Source organism: Canis lupus, chromosome X (genome assembly GCF_003254725.2).
Source record: "Canis lupus dingo isolate Sandy chromosome X, ASM325472v2, whole genome shotgun sequence".
Lineage (NCBI taxonomy): Eukaryota > Metazoa > Chordata > Mammalia > Carnivora > Canidae > Canis > Canis lupus.
The window spans coordinates 63681804-63688483 of NC_064281.1; the positions used below are offsets into that span (position 1 = coordinate 63681804).

Genomic DNA, 6680 nt, shown 5'->3' on the forward strand with positions numbered 1-6680 from the left:
ACAAACATTATATGTTCTCATTCATTTGGGGAATATAAATAATAGTGAAAGGGAATATAAGAGAAGGGAGAAGAAATGTGTGGGAATTATCAGAAAGGGAGACAGAACATAAAGACTCCTAACTCTGGGAAATGAACTAGGGATGATATAAGGGGAGGCGGGTGGGGGGTGGGGGTGAATGGGTGACGGGCACTGAGGGGGTCACTTGACGGGATGAGCACTGGGCGTTATTCTGTATGTTGGTAAATTGAATATCAATAAAAAATAAATTTATTATTAAAAAAAAAGCTTTTTTTTTTTCGCAACGGTTTTGCCCCCAGAACACAGGTGTCATGAAAACCACTGCTAAACCTAAACCTAAATGGGAAAGGAAAAGACTCACATCAACATCATCATCATTGGACTGGTAGATTCGGGCAAGTCTACCACTACTGGTCATCTGATCTACAAATGTGGTGAGATCGACAAAAGAACTACCGAGAAATTTAAGAAGGAGGCTGCTGAGATGGGAAAAGGCTCCTTCAAGTATGCCTGGGTCTTGGATAAACTGAAAGCTGAACATGAACGTGGTATCACCATTGATATCTCCCTGTGGAAATTTGAGACCAGCAAGTATTACGTGACTATCATTGATGCCCCAGGGCACAGAGACTTTATCAAAAACATGATTACAGGCACATCTCAGGCTGACTGTGCTGTCTTGATTGTTGCTCCTGGTGTTGGTGAATTTGAAGCAGGTATCTCCAAGAATGGGCAGACCCGTGATCATGCCCTTCTGGCTTACACACTGGGTGTAAAACAACTAATTGTTGGTGTTAACAAAATGGATTCCACTGAACCACCCTACAGCCAGAAGAGATACGAGGAAATTGTTAAGGAAGTCAGCACCTACATTAAGAAAATTGGCTACAACCCTGACATAGTAGCATTAGTGCCAATTTCTGGTTGGAATGGTGACAACATGCTGGAGCCAAGTCCTAACATGCCTTGGTTCAAGGGATGGAAAGTCACCTGTAAAGATGGGAATGCCAGCGGAACCACACTGCTTGAAGCCCTGGATTGCATTCTACCACCAACTCGTCCAACTGATAAGCCCTTGCATCTGCCTCTCCAAAACGTCTATAAAATTGGTAGTATTGGTACTGTCCCAGTGGGTCGAGTGGAGACTGGTGTTCTTAAGCCTGGCATGGTGGTCACCTTTGCTCCAGTCAATGTTACAACTGAAGTAAAGTCTGTTGAAATGCACCATGAAGCTTTGAGTTAGGCTCTTCCTGGGGACAATGTGGGCTTCAATGTTAAGAACGTATCTGTCAAAGGTTCCTCGTGGCAACGTGGCTGGTGACAGCAAAAATGACCCACCAATGGAAGCAGCTAGCTTCACTGCTCAGGTGATTATCCTGAACCATCCAGGCCAAATCAGTGCTGGATATGCACCTGTGCTGGATTGTCACACAGCTCACATTGCTTGCAAGTTTGCTGAGCTGAAGGAAAAGATAGATCGTCGTTTTGGAGAGAAGCTGGAAGATGGTCCCAAGTTCTTGAAATCTGGGGATGCTGCCATTGTTGATATGGTTCCTGACAAACCTATGTGTGTTGAGAGCTTCTCTGACTATCCTCCTCTGGGCCGTTTTGCTGTTCGTGACATGAGATAGACATTTGCTGTGGGTGTCATCAAAGCAGTGGACAAGAAGGCAGCTGGAGCTGGCAAAGTCACCAAGTCTGCCCAGAAAGCTCAGAAGGCTAAATGAATATTATCCCCAATACCTGCCACCCCAGTCTTAATCAGTGGTGGAAGAACGGTCTCAGAACTGTTTGTGTCAATTGGCCATTTAAGTTTAATAGTAAAAGACTGGTTAATGATAACAATGCATCGTAAAACCTTCAGAAGGAGAGGAGAATGTTTTGTGGACCATTTGTTTTTGTGTGTGTGTGTGTTTGCGTGTGTGGCAGTTTTAAGTTATTAGTTTTTAAAATCAGCATTTTTTAATGGAAACAACTTGACCAAAAATCTATCACAGAGTTTTGAGACCCATTAAAACAAAAGTTTAATGAGAAAAAAAAGAGATAAGCTTTTTCACAGCAAAAGAAACAGTCAACAAAACTAAAAAACAACCTACAGAATGGGAGGTGATATTTGCAAATGACCTATCCGATAAAGGTCTAGTATCCAAGATCTATAAAGAATTTATTCAACTCAACAGCAAAGAAACAATCCAATCTTGAAATGGGCAAAAACATGAACAGAAATCTCACAGAGGAAGACATAGACATGGCCAACAATGAGAATGGGGAAAATTAACAAGGCAGGAAACCACAAATGTTGGAGAGGATGTGGAGAAAGGGGAACCCTCTTGCACTGTTGGTGGGAATGTGAACTGGTGCAGCCACTCTGGAAAACTGTGTGGAGGTTCCTCAAAGAGTCAAAAATAGATCTGCTCTAGACCCAGCACTTGCCCTGCTGGGGATTTACCCCAAAGATTCAGATGCAATGAAACACCAGGACACCTGCACCCCGATGTTTATAGCAGCAATGTCCACAATAGCCAAACTGTGGAAGGAGCCTCGGTGTCCATCGAAAGATGAATGGATAAAGAAGATGTGGTTTATGTGTACAATGGAATATTACTTAGCCATTAGAAACAACAAATACCCACCATTTGCTTCGAGGTGGATGGAACTGGAGGGTATTTTGTGGAATGAAATAAGTCAATCAGAGAAGGACAAACATTATATGGTCTCATTCATTTGAGGAATATAAAAAAATAGTGAAAGGAAATAGAGGGGAAAGGAGAAAAAATTAGTGGGGAAATATGAGAAAGGGAGACAGAACATGAGAGACTCCTAACTCTGGGAAACAAACTAGGGGTGGTAGAAGGGGAGGTTGGTGGGGTGTAGGGGTGACTGGGTGATGAGCACTGAGGCGGGCACCTGATGGGATGAGCACTGGGTGTTATTCTATATGTTGGCAAATTGAACACCAATAAAAAATAAATTTATTAAAGAAAAAGAATTTGTGTGAAACCAGAAAATACCCCGAATAGCAAGGGGAATATTAAAAAAGAAAACCCTAGTTGGGGGCATCACAATGCCAGATTTTAGGTTGTACTACAAAGCTGTGATCACCAGGACAGCATGGTACTGGCACAAAACAGACACATACATCAATGGAACAGAATAGAGAATCCAGAAATGGACCCCGTTTCTTGGATTGTTTCTCTGTCTCATCTATTTTCCCTTTGCTTCTTTGTTTTGTTTCTTAAATTTGACATATGAATGAAATCATATTTGCCTTTCTCTAACTGAATTGTTTCACAAGCATTATACAGTCTAGATCAATCAATGTCATTGCAAATGGCAAGACTCCATTCTTTTTTCATGGCAGAGTAATATTATATCCATTCATTAGTCAATGGACATTTAGGCCCTTTCCATAATTTGGGTATTATAGATAATGCTACTATAAACATTGGGGTGAATGTATTTCTTCAAATTTTATTTTCATTTTCTTTGGGTAAATACCTGGTAGAGCAATTGCTGGATTGTAGCATAGTTCTGTTTTTAACTCTTTGAGGAACCTTCATACTGCTTTTCAGAGTGGCTGCAATAGTTTGTATTCCCATCTACAGAGTAAGAGTGTTCCCCTTTCTCTGCATCCTCACCAACATCTGTTGTTCCCTGTGTTAATTTTAGCCATTCTGACAGGTGGGAAGTGGTATTTCATTGTGATTTTGATTTGTATTTCTTTGATGATGAGTGCTGTTGAACAGCTTTTTATATGTCTATTAACCTTCTTTGGAAAAATGTCTATCCATATCTTCTGCTCATTTCTTAACTGGAATTTTTGTTTGTTTTTTGGGGGGTGTTGAGTTTAATACCTGCTTTTTATATTTTATTTTTAACACCTTATCAGATATGTCATTTCAAATATCACTTCCCATTCTCATGGTTACCTTTTAGTTTTGTTGATTGTTTCTTTCACTGTGCAGAAGCTTTTTATCTTGATGAAGTCCCAATAGTTCATTTTGCTTTGTTTTCCTTGCCTCCAGAGAAACGTCTAGTAAGAAGTCGCTATGGCAGATGCTGAAGAGGTGACTGTCTGTGTTCTCTAGTATTTTGATGGTTTCCTATCTCACGTTTAGGTATTTCATCCTATTTGAATTTATTTTTGTGTATGGTGTAAGAAAGTGGTCTAGTTTCATTATTCAGCATGCTGCTGTCCAGTTTTCCCAACACCATTTGTGGAAAAGACTATCTCTTTTCCATTGAATATTCTTTCCTGCTTTGTAGAAGATCATTTGGCGATAAAGTTGTGGGTCCATTTTCAGGTTTTCTATTCTTTCCATTAATATATGTGACTGTTTTTGTTCTAGTACCATACCATTTTGATCACTACTGCTATGTAATATAGCTTGAAGTCTGGAATTGTGATGCCAGCAGCTTTGCTTTTCTTTTTTAAGATTGCTTTTGCTATTCAAGTTATTTTGAGGTTTCATACAGATTTTAGGATTGTTTTAGCTCTATGAAAAAAGGCTGGTGTTATTTCAATACTGATTGAATCAATTGTGTAGATTGCTTTAGGTACTATAGACATTTTAACAATATGTGTTCTTCAATTTGTGAACATGGGGTGTCTATTTCTTTGTGTGGTCTATAATTTATTTCACCAGTGTCTTACAGTTTTCAGCATATAGGTCTTTAACCTCTGAGTTGTTTTCTTCCTAGGTTTCTTGTTATCATTTGTACAATTTTAAATGGGATTATTTCCTTAATTTCTCTTTCTGCTGCTTCATTATTAGTGTATACAAGTGGGATAGATAGATAATTGTTTTTGTATCCTGTACATTTACTGAATTTTGTTCATCAGTTCTAGCAGGGTTTTTTGATAAATTATTTTGGATTTTCTATACACAGTATTATGTCATCTACAATAGCGAGTTTTACTACTTTCTTTTGATGTTTTTTTGTGTGTGTGTTTTTTTTCATCTTCTCTTTTTTTTTTAATTTATTTTTTTATTGGTGTTCAATTTACTAACATACAGAATAACATCCAGTGCCCGTCACCCATTCACTCCCACCCCCCGCCCTCCTCCCCTTCTACCACCCCTAGTTCGTTTCCCAGAGTTAGCAGTCTTTACGTTCTGTCTCCCTTTCTGATATTTCCCACACATTTCTTCTCCCTTCCCTTATATTCCCTTTCACTATTATTTATATTCCCCAAATGAATGAGAACATATAATGTTTGTCCTTCTCCGACTGACTTACTTTGTTTGTTTGCTTTGTCTGATTGCTGTGGCTAGGACTTCTAGTACTATGTTAAATACAAGTGGTGAGAGTGGACATCTTTGTCTTGTTCCTGACTATAGAGGAAAAGCTCTCAGATTTTGCCCACTAAGTTTGATGTTAACTGTGTGTTTTCCCATATATGACCTTCATTATGTTTATGTATGTTCCTTCTAAACCTACTTTGTTAAAGGTTTTCATCATGGATAGATGTTGTACTTTGGTCAAATGTTTTTTACTGCACCTATTGAGATGATTATACAATTCTCATCCTATCTCTTATTGACACAATGCAGCATATTGTTTGATTTGGGAATATTGTACCACCCGTGCACAGCAAGATTAAATCCCACTTGAATGTGGTGAATGCTTAAGTTAGTGTATTGGTGGATTTTGTTTGCCAGTTTTTTGTTAAGGAATTTTGCATCTATATTCAATGGAGATGTTGGCTTGTTATTTTCTTGTCTTTGTGTGTGTATGTGCATGTGTGTGCGTGTGTGTGTGTGGTGTCTTTATCTGGTCTCGGTATCAGAGTAAATTTAGTCTCATATAATGAATGTGGAATTTTTTCTTCCTTTTCATCTTTTGGATTAGTTTGAGAATAGGTATTAACTCTTCCTTAAATGTTTGGTAGAATTCAGTGGTGAAGCCATCTGGTCCTGGACTTTTGTTTCTTGGGAGTTTTTTGATTATTGATTCAATTTCTTTGCTGGTATTTTGTCTGTTGAAAATTTCAATTTCTTACTGTTTAGTTGTGGTAGGTGATATGCCTCTAGGAATTTTTCCATTTCTTCTAGGTTGTCTAGTTTGCTATTGTATATTTTTCAGCATATTCTCTTAGAATTGTTTGGATTTCTATGGGGTTTTGTTGTTATGGTTGTTATTTCTCCTCTCTGATTTGTAATTTGTGAACCATTTCTCTTTTTCTTCTGTATAAAAAATTATCAATTTTATTGACTTTTCAAAGAACCAGCTCCTGGTTTCATTGATATTCTATTATCTTTTTTGTTTCTATACCATTTATTTTTTGCTCTAATGTTTATTATTTTATTCCATCTGCTGGTTTTGGGTTCTGTTTAATCTTCTCTTTCTAGCTCCGTTTTCATTTAAGATGAAGTTGTTTATTTGAAGTTTTCCTTGCTTCTGTATTGCTATAAACTTCCCTCTTAGAATTGCTTTTGCTGAATCCAAAGTTTTGGACCATTGTGGTTTCATTTTCATTTGTTGCTATGTACTTCTTAATTTCTTCTTTGATTTCTGTTCATCCATTCATTGTTTAGTAGCATGCTATTTAACCTCCATGTACTTGGGTCTTTCCAGGTTTTTTCTTATGCTTGACTTCTAGTTTCATAGCTTTGTGGTTAGAAAAGATGCATGGTATGACTTAGATATTTTTGACA

At 37.9% G+C, this 6680-nt stretch overlaps 1 pseudogene; it reads left to right on the forward strand.

The window, feature by feature from the left end:
- Positions 1 to 361: 361 nt before the first annotated feature.
- Positions 362 to 1915, forward strand: LOC125754668 (elongation factor 1-alpha 1-like; annotated as a pseudogene).
- Positions 1916 to 6680: the final 4765 nt, after the last annotated feature.